The sequence below is a fragment of the Oryctolagus cuniculus genome, chromosome 3 (assembly GCF_051225735.1).
Source record: "Oryctolagus cuniculus isolate XC-2025 breed Fujian yellow rabbit chromosome 3, ASM5122573v1, whole genome shotgun sequence".
Taxonomy (NCBI): domain Eukaryota; kingdom Metazoa; phylum Chordata; class Mammalia; order Lagomorpha; family Leporidae; genus Oryctolagus; species Oryctolagus cuniculus.
This window is the reverse complement of record NC_142869.1, coordinates 172,120,356-172,135,192: the sequence shown is the minus strand read 5'-3', so window position 1 is coordinate 172,135,192 and position 14,837 is coordinate 172,120,356. Positions and strand designations below refer to the sequence as shown.

General features: G+C 38.6%; 1 long non-coding RNA gene across 25 annotated transcripts in view; it reads right to left on the bottom strand.

Moving 5' to 3' along the window:
* The window catches only part of LOC149127602 (uncharacterized), a 330,118-nt gene extending 318,310 nt beyond the window's left edge, over window positions 1-11,808 (bottom strand). For 4 of the 25 annotated variants that reach the window (XR_016231119.1, XR_016231122.1, XR_016231118.1 and 1 more), the window contains exons 1-2: window positions 11,472-11,777; window positions 9,803-9,920 (exon numbers count right to left, since the gene is read on the bottom strand). This is a non-coding gene — a long non-coding RNA (uncharacterized LOC149127602). Of the gene's footprint in view, window positions 1-3,045; window positions 3,106-7,714; window positions 7,775-9,307; window positions 9,327-9,802; window positions 9,921-11,471 lie in introns of those variants that run through there. The other 21 variants (XR_016231127.1, XR_016231120.1, XR_016231128.1 and 18 more) reach the window with 18 other exon arrangements.
* Between the last annotated feature and the right edge of the window lie 3,029 nt (window positions 11,809-14,837).

The window sequence follows — 14,837 nt, the reverse complement described above, 5'->3', positions numbered from 1 at the left end:
TGCTCCTCTGCCAGTCCAACTTTCTGCTGTGGCCTGTGATAGCAGTGGAGGATGGCCCACATGCTTGGGCCTCTGCCCCCGCATGGGAGGCCGGGAAGAAGTGCCTGGCTCCTGGCTTTGTATCAGCGCAGCTCCAGCCATTGCAGCTATTTGAGGAGTGAACCAACGAAGGAAGACCTTTTTCTCTTTCTCTCTCTGTAACTCTGTCAAATAAATAAATAAAATCTTTAAAAAAAAGATGGAGATTGAAGATTGAATCAGTAATAAAGACCCTTCCAATAAAGAAAAGCCCAGGACCAGATGGTTTCACTGCTGAATTCTACAAGAATTTTAAAAAACTAATTCCAGTTCTTCTCAAACTATTCAAAACAATTAAATTAGAGGGAATCCTCCAAAACTCCTTCTATGAGGCCAGCATCACCTTAGTTACAAAATCAGAAAAAGAGACAACAACAACAACAACAAAAAAAGAACTATGGACCAATACCCCCGATGAACATTACATGCAGAAATCATCAACAAAACACTATATGATCAAATCCAACAACACAGCAGAAAGATCACTCACTTAATCCAAACATGATTTATCTCTGGTATGCAGGAATGGTTGGTTCAACATAAGCAAATCAATAAGTGTGATACAACACTTTAACAAACTAAATAATAAAAACCATATGATAATTTCAATAGATGCAGAGAAAGCATTTGATAAAATACAGCATTCTTTTATGATAAAAATTTTAAGCAAATTGGGTATAGAAGGAACATTCCTCAACACAGACAAATAAATTTATGACAAACTCACAGTCAGCATCATCTGAAGGGGGAAAAGTTGGAATAATTTCCACTAAGATCTGGAAACAAACAAGAATGCCCACTTTCACCACTGTTAACTCAATACAGTCCTGGAAGTTTTAGCCAGAACCATTATGCAAGAAAAAGAAATCAAATAGATATAAATTGTAAAGGAAAAAGTCAAATTATCCCAGTTTGCAGATGGCATGATTTTATATAAAAGGGGACCAAAAAACTCCACTAAGAGACTATTGGAACTCATAGAAGAGTTCTGTAAAGTTGCAGGATATAAAATTATCACAAAAAATAATAGCCTTTGTATACATAATGCCATGACTATGAAAAAACTTGTAAGAACAGTCTGATTCAAAATCTGATTCTCAGATCTAGAAAACACAATGCTGAAATTCATATGCAAACATAAGAAACCCCAAATAGCTAAAGTAATCTTAAATGCAAAAATAAAGCTTGAGGCATCACAATACCAGATTTCAAGAAATACTACAGGGCAGTTATAATAAAAACAGCCTGTTACCTGCAGAAAAACAGACTTGTAGACCAACAGAACAAAATAGAAACTCGAGAAGCCAACCAATGCTTCTACAACCTTATTCGACAAAGGAAATAAAAATCAATCGCTGGAGAAAGGACAATCTCTTCAGCAAATCGTGCTGGGAAAATTGCGTCTCCACATGTAGATGTATGAAGCAAGACCACTACTCAAGAGGGATCAAAGATCTAAATCTATGAACTAAATCTATCATCAAATTACTAGAGAAGAACATAGGGGAAACTCTGCAAGACATTGTCATAGGCAAAAACTTCATGGAAAAGACTCTAGAAGTGCAGTCAAAGCCAAAATAGACAAATTGGATTACGTCAAGCTGAGAAGTTTCTGCACTGCAAAGTAAACAATCAGAAAAGTGAAGAGGCAGCCAACACAGTGGGAGAAACTATTTGATAATTGTGAAACTGATAAAGAGTTAATATCCATAACCTATAATGACCTTAATCTCAACAACAACAAAACAAAAAATCCAATTAAGAAATGGGCCAATGACTTGAACAGGAATTTTTCACAAGAGGAAATACAAATGGACAACAGATACATGAAAAAATAGTCAAGATCACTACATCAGGAAAATGTAATTCAAGACCACAATGAGGTTTCACCCCACCCCAGGTAGAATGGCTTTCATATAGAAATCAACAAATAATTAATGCTGGTGAGGATGTGGGACCTAATCCACTGTTGGTAGGAATGTAAACTAGTATAGCATTGTGGAAGACAGCATCGGGATACCTTAGAAAGCTGAAAATAGATGTATCTTATGGCCCAGCCATCCCATTCCTGGGAATATACCCAAGCAAAATGAAATCAGCATATCAAAGAGTTATCTGAACCCCTATGTTTATTACAGCTCAATTCACAATAGTGAAGATGTGGAATCAACCCAGATGTCCATCATTCTTTGACTAGATAAAGAAAATGCAGAATAAAAAATAGAATACCATTCAATGGTAAAAAAAAGAATGGAATCCTGTCCTTTGAAACAAAATGATTGCAACTAGAAACCATTATACTTAGTGAAATAAGCCAGTCCCCAAAAGACAAATACCATGTCTTCCTTAATCTGGGGTAACTGAGTAACGAAAATTGTAATATATGAGTAAAATTGACATTTTAAGATTTGAATACTGTTGTCAGCCCTTGTCTTTACTGTTGAGGAACAGTGTTTTTTTATCTTATTACTAATTGTTGGATTCTTATTGTAGATTTTCATATGAGTACAAAATAGAGTAGATCAGCATAAAAATTAAATGAAGGAATGGGTCAGAAAGGAGGAAATAAGTTGGGAACATGGGCAGGAGGGAGGGTGTGGTGTTAAGTATTACCATGCTCCTAAATCCATATAAATGAAAATACATGAAATTTTTTCACCTTAAAAATAAAAAAAAAAAAGGTTGGATAGATTAGATTAGATTAGGTCCTTGGTATTAGATGAAAGAAAAAATGATGGGCCAAATTAGTGCATGTATGAGGGATCTTCAAAAAGCTCACAGAAAATGCATATTATATTTTAATTCCATTTTCTGTGAACTCTTTGAAGACTCATCATATTTCTAGTCATCTTAATTAAATTAAGGATGTATTGTATATGGATTGTAACAAATATATTGTACTGTACCACTCTGACCATGGTTTTATGTGATAATTTCCTATTTAGATCAAATCCCATTATTACTTACCCTCACGCTTTTTCTGCTTCAAAGAACTTGTCAGAGTTGTGATTTCTGTGGGGTTACAGTCTATATTTTGAAAAAAATGAATTTCAGGTTTATGACAGAAGAAAAAAATAATCAACTACAGCAAGAAACTATCTCACACCTGTTAGGATGTCTATGATTAAAGGTAACAGAAAATAACTAGTGTTGGCAGAGAAGTGAAGAAATTGGAATGCTTTGCACTATCAATGGGAATGTAAAATGGTATAGCCACTGTGGAAAGTAGGAGATGGTTCCTCAGAGAAGGAAAAGTATAATTACTGTATGAATCAGCAACTCCACTTCTGGATATACACTCAAAAGCACCAAAAGCAGGGTCTCAAAGGTATTTGCATACCAATGTTCAGAGTAGGGTTAACACAATAGTTAAAACATGGCTGGAACTGAAGTATCTAGAGATTGATTAAAGAATAGGCAAAATGCAGTGTGTATATATAGTATAATACTGTGTATTATGTGTATATACAGTGTAATACTGATCCAACAGTAAAAAGGAAATTCTTAAGCATGCTATGACATGGAAAAACCATGCAAATATTATGCTAAGTGAAATAATCCAGTCACAAAGAAATTTTTTATGATTTCTCTTCTATGAGGTACTTGGTTTTCTCAGTCACAGAAATAGAAATACAAATGGTGGTTACCAGGGACTGAGGAAAAGGGTGAAGAGGGAGTTATAATTTCACAGGCATAGAGCATCAGTTTTACAAGGTATAAAGTGTTACACAGATGGATGGGAGTAGTGACTGCAACACTTCATGGATTGATTAAATACCACTAATGTTAAAATGCTTATGCTGAGGACTGACTGACGTGGCACAGCAGTTTAAGCTGCCACTTGCTTTGCTAGCATCCCACAAAAGCACCAGTTCAAATTCTGGGTGCCTCACTTCCAACCTGGCTCCCTGATAATGCTCCTGTGAAAGCAGTGGAAGATGGCCCAAGTGCTTGGGCCCCTGCCACCCACATGTAGAGACTCAGGTGGAGGTTGCTCCTGCTGGGTGCAGCCTTGCCCAGCCTATCCTATTGTAGCCATTTAGGGAGTAAATTGGCAGGTGGAAGACCTCTGTCTCTCTGCCTTTCGAATAAATATTTTTTTAAAAAAATTGTTACAATGGCCAACGTTATGTGTTTCTTACCATAATAAAATATATCGAGAAATGGAGGAAATAGAAATGAGTATAATTTATAGGGAAACAGAGTAGGTCATGAATCAGCCAGAAGCAAGAAGAAAAAATAATGGATAAAGAAACTGATGATGTATAAATTAAGGCCAAGAATAATGAAAGTATGACAGAAAGACCAGAGACAGTGAGTACGACCTGAGGTGAGTCAGGGAATACTGGAAACTTTCCACAAAGACGGGGTTCTGAGGGCTTAGATCTGTAGCACAACAGAAAATGGACACCTATGCCTGTTTGAATGCATCTAGGAATCCCTGTGGAAAGAGCTGAGTAAGTAAAAGTGCATTACTTGGTATGAACAATGCAGATTACATTAGGGGAAAAGACCCAGAACACTAGAGGGAGATTGGTGGGTGTAAAGAGAGTTGTTAACCAGAGGTGAAATAATGGAAATCAGAAGAGAAACGATTGTGACCACATAAAAGGACACATCACATTTGCATATTTGATAGGAAAAACACAGCACTGTATACTTTGGTTTGAGGATAACTGAGAACTTCTTATGTGAACTTGAACAAATTCCTTTACCTGTTGCTTACTACTGTGCACAAAGAATGAATGTAATTAAACCTTCCATAATAGGGTTGTGTTACTTCAAAGAGAACCCTAGCAAAATGCACTGAGACCACAGATGAAAAGTCCTATAGCATACAACTTACATCAGGAAGAGGACTGTGGTCCTCCAGCTGCAGCCACTAAAACTGTGTTCCCAGCACTGAATTGGGGTCAGCAGATGAAGCTGGTACACAAAGGAGTCCATTGGCAGCAGCAGGAGCCGCATGAATCAAAGTTGTGGAACAAAACAGCCCTCAGCTGCATGCCAGCCCCATTATGGAAGGGAATCAACATTTGACAAACATTTTATAAAAGGACACAAATTAGAAAGGCAAAACATTTAAACATATTTCACAGAAGCCTGACAAGAGCAGAAAGTAGATGTGCAAGGAAAATGGTCTTGTGCATCTCTGAAAGTGCTCCTTGGCACAAACCTTGGGCCATCCGAATCATCACACCTCTTAAATTTGCTGTGAAAATGCTCTGCTATTTATGACAGATTCTGGATAATCTAAATCAATAAATATCGTAATTAATGAAAAATAGACTATAGCCATCAGGCAGCCAAGGTCTTCTACCATGGTTTCCAGATACTCATTCAATAAACAGGTTTACTAAGTATTCTAATCAGTATGAAGCAACTACAGGTAGGAATTCAATGACTCTAGCTTGAATTTATAAGCATTAAGAATATGTCTCCATAATTCAATGGTGAATAAAAATAATTTTAGTTGGGTAGGTTATTTAAGTGCTTTGAGTATTTTTATACCACAGCATATTTTAAATGCAGGCAGAGTCAACAAAGTTCTTCTAGAATGCACAAGAATGTAGTATTTTAGAATTACAAACAATAGAGTCTCAATCGCATCTAACAAACTCTGTAGGTATTACAGGAAAGCAATCATAAGACAAAGTGAGCATGACAAGGTCCCAATACAACTTCACACCAACAGACAGCAAGTTCAGTTTAGCTCATCGTAGTTTGCTCACCCTAGCTCTACAGCGTGAGCCTTAACTAAACCAAAGGTCTCAACATCCCAAGTGAATACTTTGACCTCTCCTTTTAGCTTGCTTTAACTCCTCTGGGTTAATTCAGCCCTCTGATGGATCTTTTTTCTTTACATGAATATGCATTTGCTATTTTCCTACTTGCTCATTGCTGGTTTTGGTGAAGCTTCATCTCCTCTCCACAAAGCGGGTAACTTCAATGAAAGCAAAGATATTGTCTGTGATCCTCAGTACTTGGAACAGTACCTAGCACTTATTTAGACCCAGTAAATTATGTTGGCTGAATAAACATGAACTAAGACATTGAATGGGTTCTTACTGTTATCTCTCAATTTCAGCTAAAGCTTTAGAAGACAAAAAAGGCCGGTGCCGCGGCTCACTAGGCTAATCCTCTGCCTTGCGGTGCCAGCACACCGGGTTCTAGTCCCGGTCGGGGCGCCGGATTCTGTCCCGGTTGCCCCTCTTCCAGGCCAGCTCTCTGCTGTGGCCTGGGAGTGCAGTGGAGGATGGCCCAAGTGCTTGGGCCCTGCACCCCATGGGAGACCAGGATAAGTACCTGGCTCCTGGCTTCAGATCAGCGCGGTGCGCCGGCCGCAGTGCGCCGGCCGCAGCAGCCATTGGAGGGTGAACCAACAGCAAAGGAAGACCTTTCTCTCTGTCTCTCTCTCTCTCACTGTCCACTCTGCCTGTCAAAAAAAAAAAAAAAAAAAAAGAAGAAGACGACAAAAAAATTAACATCCTCATAAAGAAAAATTAGCAGACACATCCTCACAGAATTTACTGCAATGAATTTTATCTCTTTCCCTGCTACCTTCAGCCCTAACTAGACTTTTCAGTGGAGAATCATGGAATCATAGGGTGTTTGTGCTACATTTCTGCCATTCCTTCTTCCGGGCCAAGGGACAATGGCACTGAGACATACCCTTCAAGATATGGAGGGGTCTGGAAGAAAACAGACTATCGAGTACCTGCAGAGCTTCTGAAACTCAGACCTAAGTCCATATCTGTGAGAGCTGTAGATCTGACATTGAAACCTGGGGACTGTCTTAGTCCATTTTCTGTTGCTGTAACAAAATACCTGAGGCTGTGTACTTTGTTTAATTTAGGTTGAAAAATCTAAAGTTTGACAGTCCTTGGGTATGGGTATGTCACAATCTGGCAGACAGCTCATGGTGGGAACATGTATGAAAGGGAAAGAGGTCACATGGTAAGACAGGAAGCAAGAGACCAAAGAGGGACCAGGCTGGGTCTTTGTATAACAGTCTACGCTCACGGGAACTAATCCACTCCTGCCACATGGCATTAATCCATTCCCTCAGGACCAAATTAATCCTGGTTATCTTCCATCAGATCTGAACTTTAAAGTTTTCACCACACCCAGAGCCAAGATTCCGGAACATAAATTTTAGGGGAGTAAAGTATGCAAACCAGAGCAGGAACAAACTATCAGAGAGGCTGATGCCTACCTCTAGGCTGGATTCTTTGAGGGGAGAGATTTATTTAACAGCCGGATGGCAAGGCAGGAAGAGAAAGTACTTGATGTTCACTTCTGCAGCTTGGAGGAACAAAATGCATGAGGTCAGGCCCTGGACACTTTAACCACATCTTGTGAATTTGTTTATTGGCCATGATGAACAATAAGGGGGTTCAGATTGGACAGCTCTGCTTGGGCAGGAGCTGGGGGCATAAGATATATTCTAGTCAGTAAAACTATATTTCCAAAGAAACAAAGCAGTTTAGAAGACAGCTCTAAAGAGATGGGTTCAGAACCCCCATAATGTATATATAATATATAATAAAAACAATGCGGTCAGAAGACAGCCCCTCTTTGGGCATCTGCCACATGGAAAACTGCCCCAGACGACAGCCAGGTAAACATTAACTACCTTTTCTGTCATCCATTTGTTTCCCTTCCCTCGCACGGGATTGTCTTGCAGATTTTCAGGCTGGGCACAAAGAGAAAGAGGGAAAGATCAGAAAATATAAGAAAACAGATTATACCCCTTTCTTATGTATTCTGGGGGTCAGAAGAGATGAGGAGTAGAAATTGTGACATCTTGCAGGTTCGTATGTTAGTACCTAGACATTTTAATGAAAGATTGCCCCAATAGCCAAAATGAGCAGGAGACTGTAGAGTCCATAAAAAGGTTTCATCAGGGGACATGGTGATGTGATCCAGGATTCTTAAACACAACGGAAAACATAAAACCACTTGAATTTATGCTAAAGTTCGACCTATTAGGTAACCCCATTAAAAACTCTGGTAGTTTCCTTCCAACTCATTGAAGTCATTTAAAGCCAAAGTGTCCAATGGGTGCTAGACACACAACACAGAATGAAGTCTGTCCTCCCACTATATTGTCTCAGTCAGGCACCTGGTTAATTCGAAGTATTCCCAGTAGTCCCTTCATAATGCTCAAAATCAAGCTTTCCTCCTTCCCAAATAAAATTTTTTTTAAAAAAAATTCACTTAATAGGTCACTATTGCCATAAAAACACAAGATTTAGAAATTTTGAACCCTTTATTTTATGCCCCGGCCCCTTGACACCTATAATCACTGCCATTCAATTCACTTTTCTCATGTTCCCCACTCTCTACATTCAAGGTACCATCCGAATTCAGGAAGCCTGGATGACTGATGAACCCCACCAATTTCCCTTACCAACTACCGCCCATAAGAAGAGACAATGCTCACTGCTCCTGGGCAATCATCCTGAGTTACTGAATTCTAGTCAAATCTTCCCCAGAACCCTATTTCCTCAGCCTTACAGTGAAAGCACTCCATAGCCAATAAGGTCATGGGTTTTCTACCTAATCACCTCTCATTGTGTAAATATACCGGAGTTGCCTGTACACCTTTCCCCAACACACACCTTTCCTTGCCATTCTCTAATTTTGTTCCTGGTATCTGCTTCTGCAGGGCCCTCTGAGCTCAAGGAAGCACAGACAGGAGCTGACAGAATCTCAGGTTCAATCTGACCATCATCTAGACTGGGTTGCCCATTAAAGGGCAAAATTCTGATTGTTGTATACTACAGTTTCACAAGGTGTTACTTGATAACACTGGATAAATTGCACATATGCTCCCTTACTTGTTACACCTGTATATAAGTCTAAAATAATCCCCACCAGCCAAAAAAAAAAAAAAAAAAAAAAAACACATTTATCTTTCTTTCTAAAAAGTTCAAGTTCATGATCCAAGGACTTTAGTCTGTTACCATACTTAAAAATTCTAATCTGAAGAAATTGTTATTTTCCCTTCTGCAGAGAAAAAACTGACATCCGCAGCTCATGCTCCTTCCACATACAGTATATTCTCCACATAAGTTCTAAATCCAAGAGACCTGTGAGAAAAACTCCAGGATTTACAGAAAAGCAGACGGGAAAGGGGACTGAAATGCCTAATATGAACCATCATTTCACTGAGCTGGGGGTAGCCCTCAGTGACAGGATCTCATTCGTTATCCATCAAGTCAGTCGAGACACCAGGTCACAGGCTGTTGAACAAGAGCATATGGAAAGGGGCATCTCAGCTCCAGAGCTAACAAGCGTCCTGGCACTGCAGTGACGGATTGATGATTTGCCCTAGAATGGAAGGCTGAGCTCCATTTGACCTCTCTGTCCCGTATTGGCGTCAAATAGAACAGAAAGTTCAGAACCTGCTCAACCAAAAGCTTCCACTCTTCTCTCCAGAGAGTGCTTTTGAATTTCAGCTGAGCTACATTGTTTTAGCACTGTCACAATATTATGGTAATTGCCACAGCACTTGGTGATTTAAAAAAAATCAATTAGGCAATTTTGCTGGAGGCTGTGAACCAAGTGAGACTAATTAGGACTTAAAGAAATCCAGACTGTCCTCATGATCCTTGGTGAGCTGGGGCCAAAGTCATTCATCTGCTTCCCTATTAAAAACATGAAGCCAGATAAAGGAAGGAGGTGTGGCTCGGTAGTAGCAGCTATGGAGTCACCTTACCTGGGATACGAACACTTTATGGGAATGACAGTCGGAATAGCTCTCAGGATACTAGGGGTTGTTGGCAGGTAATGGATCGTAGTATCAAATGACAGCATACATCAGTGGCAGGACTCATCTAGAGGCAGGTAGACAAATACATCATTTTCTTAAGTGGACATCCAGGAAGAATAGCAGGTATACCGCAGCCATACTTACTGTGGCATTTTTCACCATCTCTTATAACTTAAGAAGCTTTTAAATATGAGGGGATCATCAAAAAGTTCATGAAAACACATACTATATACATGGATTTCAAAACTTTTTACACCAAAGTAAACTTCTCTCTTAATTCAATGTCTCCGAAAACTTCCTGCAGTATCTTTACACAGCAAACTGCTACCAATAAGTTTACATCACACGAAATTTATCCTCTAGACCAGTTTCTCCAAAGTCCAGTGGGAAAGAACTCTCGCATAGATCAAAGGTTAAGGATAGAAACTGAGACAAATCAGCATTTTAGTCCTAACCCTGCTACTTAGTGGTATGGCCTCAACCAAACTACTCAAACTCTTTAAGCCTTAGTTTCTCTGCTTATAATGTGGCACATAAAGGATTTAGCTCGAAGGGTTGAGGGAAAATAAATTACTAGCACACTGCTTCCCACACTGCAGCCAATGCGCACTTTATCCTCATAATTAGATTAAGCTTATATAGAAATCATTGCTTCTCAGAGCTTTATCTACTGTAGTAAGATAATTGACTTTTTTAGGGTGAAGCTCATAAAAAGGAACTAATTCAAATGTTCTTCATAGTGTTCTCCAACATTTAAAGAAAAAATGCATAGGATCTGGCCATTACTCAGACCACCAAAAAGATGGTGATGGAAGCAGGACAAGGAATCAGGATTTCTACTTTGGTTATGTTCTTACAGGTCAAAACAGCATGAGTTGGGTTTTCATACAAAAATGGCTTCGTATCCTTGATAAATCTAGTCTCAGTCCGCAAGAACTATATCTCTCCTCCATAGAAGAGAATCCCTAAGCCCGTGAGGTCACTTCATCATTGTCACTTATTTTAATAACATAAGCATTCTTACCTCAAAGCATACCAATAATGAATGTTAATGATGGTTAGCCATACATTTTGCATTATCTTTTGCATGCCCCTAAATAAGTTGATTTGACAGATGAGGAGGAAAAGTAATTAAATGCTATGACACACCTCTCAAAATAAGCCTTAGCGGTAACTAGGAAATGCCAGCTCTTTAAAACAAACAAAACAACATTCTACTCCCCACTGGATCACAATTCCCCTTCGTATTAGTATCAGTTAAATTATAGCTCCTTGATAAGCACCTGATTTGGAGTCCCACCTACATTGTCCTCCCACTTTCATGAAACCCTACTTCAAAGACAGCGGTACCATGCATTGAGTCTAAATACAAGCATTGGCAGACAATTGGACTGAGACTAAACGGGAAGCATTTACCAACATCCTTTTCTTAAACAACCTTTTATAAGCAGTTACCACCATCTTTTTCTTTACCTCACCAGGTAACAAGGACGAATATAAACAGGGAAAGACTCATAAGTGGTCTTCCTGTCTGTAATCATGGAACCCAAATCAGGAAAAGTCCCCAAAGCTCGCTCCCCCACAGCACTCACTGTAAAACAGACAGATGACTTACCCAGTGCCCTGGCCCATCTTCCTGCTCACTACAACTCACTTCCTAGCAAGGTAGAAGCTGTGGCCTTTATGATCTGACTCAAACCAGGTGGCAGCTTTTGCAGGTTCAGAAGTCAGGATTGAAAGTAACTGGAGCAAGAATTGTAATTTACACCTGGAATCCAGCCAGCCTCTCCATGATTTAAGAAGGAGCCGCAAGCAGGAAGGAGTCAAGTGGTGAAGGATTTTCAGCTTTCTTTAAGAAGACACACACTGTATGCCTTTGGGGAGGCTGATGAGGCCTGAAGGAGGGTGTGACTCACAAAGCTTCAAGGTATACTTTGCCTATAATCAACCACTGCCTTAAGCTGGTGAATAATCTGGTCAAATGGAGTTTTAAATCAAATCCATAAGAGTTTAATTAGGGACGATTCTTATCCTACTGAAGCTAACAGGCAGCTGTGCTTTTCCCCCTGAGAGGTTTTCACAGACTCACAGGGGAGAGGGACTTAGAGCTGAAAGTGTAACCCCAGTTACCAATGCATGGGCCACCAGCTGTTCTCTATGGCAGCCATGATGGTGGACTAGGTGGAGGAGTCCAGCAGAAGATAATTTTGGGCCCTGAAGGAGGATGGGATTGTGCAAATCATCAGTCTGAAGGCTGACTCATTCTGCTTGCCTTATTTTTAACACTGCACTTATTTATCCACTCTGGCACTTTTTTCCTACTTTTGTATAATTCCTGAACTCCTACTAGATAATTTTCAAAGATCAAGGTGCACAATATACATTTATGAAATTGTTTACAACACACATTGCCCTATTACCACCTTCTCTCCACTTTAAATAACCCAGAGAACTTTGAGGCAGCTGAGATGCTGTCTAGGCCTCATGTTAATTACACCAGTTCTCTAAGATCTCCCAGCACTATTTTCTATTTTCTCTGCCCCATATAGCATATTTGGTCCATTACCTGGTTTTTCATATCCCCATGTCTAGGGACCACCTGATAAGCTATGATCCTTTGAATAAATGGAACTCTATGGAGCACAGAGTTCCTGAGAGACTGAGGAGGACAGCAAAATCTTAATAGCTGTGTAATCCACTTAAAAGGAGATTAGCATTTTTACCCAGTAGAGTCACGCCAAATGACTTTGGATCCTGAGGAAATTGCCCTATTATTGGGGACCCTTATGACTCTCTCTAGAATGTTGTTGATTGCCTAAGGAGTGTAAAACAAAGGAGACTATCCAAGAATAAATCTTAGATCACAAAACAGAAAGGGACCTTAGAAATAAAGCATAAGCCAGAAAACCAAAATCCACACATATGCAGTGAGAGCCTCATGGTAAATGTGTTAGGGGTTAGTGACTTTTAGGGAAATACAATCCAGGTAACTGATCTTTTCTATGTTGCGACCAGGCCACTCCTACCAACTAAGAATATCACATCCATCAAATCTATCCGTTAAAAATGAATGAGAATCAAGAAACTGGAAAGGCATCAAATAAATTAGCTTTCAGTGCATCTCAAGGGCCTAGAAAAATAGCAAAAAAACAAAACCCCAAATTAGTAGGTGGAAATAAATAATTAAAATTGGAAAAGAAATAAACAAAATCGAAACAAGAACATACTAAGATGGTCAAATGAAGAGCTGGTTTGTTAAAAAACAACAAAAAAATTCATAAAACATTGGCCCAATGAGCAAAAGAAAAAAAAAAAAACAGGAAGACCCAAATCAATAAAATCAGAGAAGAAAAAGAAGATGTAACAAACTACCCAAACTGAGTCATGAAGACACAGAAAACCTAAACAGAACAATAATCAAGACAGAGATTGAATCAGTAATAAAGATCCTCCCAAGAAAGAAAAGCTCGGGAATAAATGGCTTCATTGCTGAATTCTACCAGAATTTTAAAGATGAACTAACTCCAATTCTTCTCAAACCATTCAAAACTATTGAAAGTGAATGAATCCTCCCAAATTCCCTCTACAAGGTCAGCATCACCTTAACTGCTAAACCAGAAAAAGATATATCAAAAAAAAATTATAGACCAGCATTCCTGATGAACATAGATGCAAATATTCTCAACAAAATACTAGCTAACTGAAATGTACAACACATCAGAAAGCTGATTTATTAGACAAACTGGGATTTATCTTGGCATGCATGGATGGCTCAACATTCACAAATCACTAAATGTGATACATCATATTAAAAATTTGAAAAATAAAAAATCTCAATAGATGCAGAGAAAGCATTTGATAAAATGCAACACCTTTTCATGATAAAAACCTTAAGCAAATTAGGAATAGAAGGAACATTCCTCAACACAACAAAGGCAATATCTGGTAACACACAGCCAGTATCATATTGAATGGAGAAATATTGGAAGTATTTCCAATAAGATCCAGAACCAGACAGCAATGTCCACTTTCACCACTGCTATTCAATATAGTTCTGGAAGTTTTAGCCAGAGCCATTAGGCAAGTAAAAGAAATCAAAGTGATACAAATGGGACATGAGGAAAGCAAATTATCCCTGTTTACAGATAACATGATTCTATCTATAGAAGGACCAAAAAACTCTACTGAGAGACTGTTGGAACTCATAAAAGAATTTGGTAAAGTGGCAGGATATAAATCAATACACAAAAATCTATAAACTTTGTATACACAGATAATGCCATGGCTGAGAAAGAACTTCTAAGATCAGTCTCATGCACAATAGTTACAAAAATTTTTAAAACCTTGGAATAAATTTAACTAAAGAGGTGAATTATCTCTATAATGAAAATTACAAAACATTAAAGAAAGAAACAGAAGAAGACACAAAAAATCATTCATGTTCATGGATTGGAAGAATAAATATCATCAAAATGTCCATACTATCCAAAGCAAACTATAGATTCAATGGAATCCTAATCAAAATACTAGTGACATTCTTCTTAGATATAGAAAAAAATTATGGTAAAATTCACACAGAATCAAAAAAGACCCCAAATAGCTAAAGCAATCTTATATAAACATGAAACAAAAATTCAGATGCATCACAATACCAGATTCCAAGAAATACTATAAGGCACTTATACTCAAAACAGCCTACCACTGGCACAAAAATAAACATAAAGACCAGTGGAACACAATAGAAACCCCAAAACCAATCCATGCATCTGCAACATACTACTCTTTGACAAATGAGCTAAAATCAATCTCTAGAAAAAGGAGTCTCTTCAAAAAATGGTGCTGGGAAAATTAGATCTACTCATGCAGAATATGCAAAAATCAACTCAAATTGGATGAAAGATCTAAATCTGTGACCTCATACCAGAAAATTACTAGAGGAGAACGCTGGGGAAACTCTGCAAGACATTGGCATAGGAAAAGA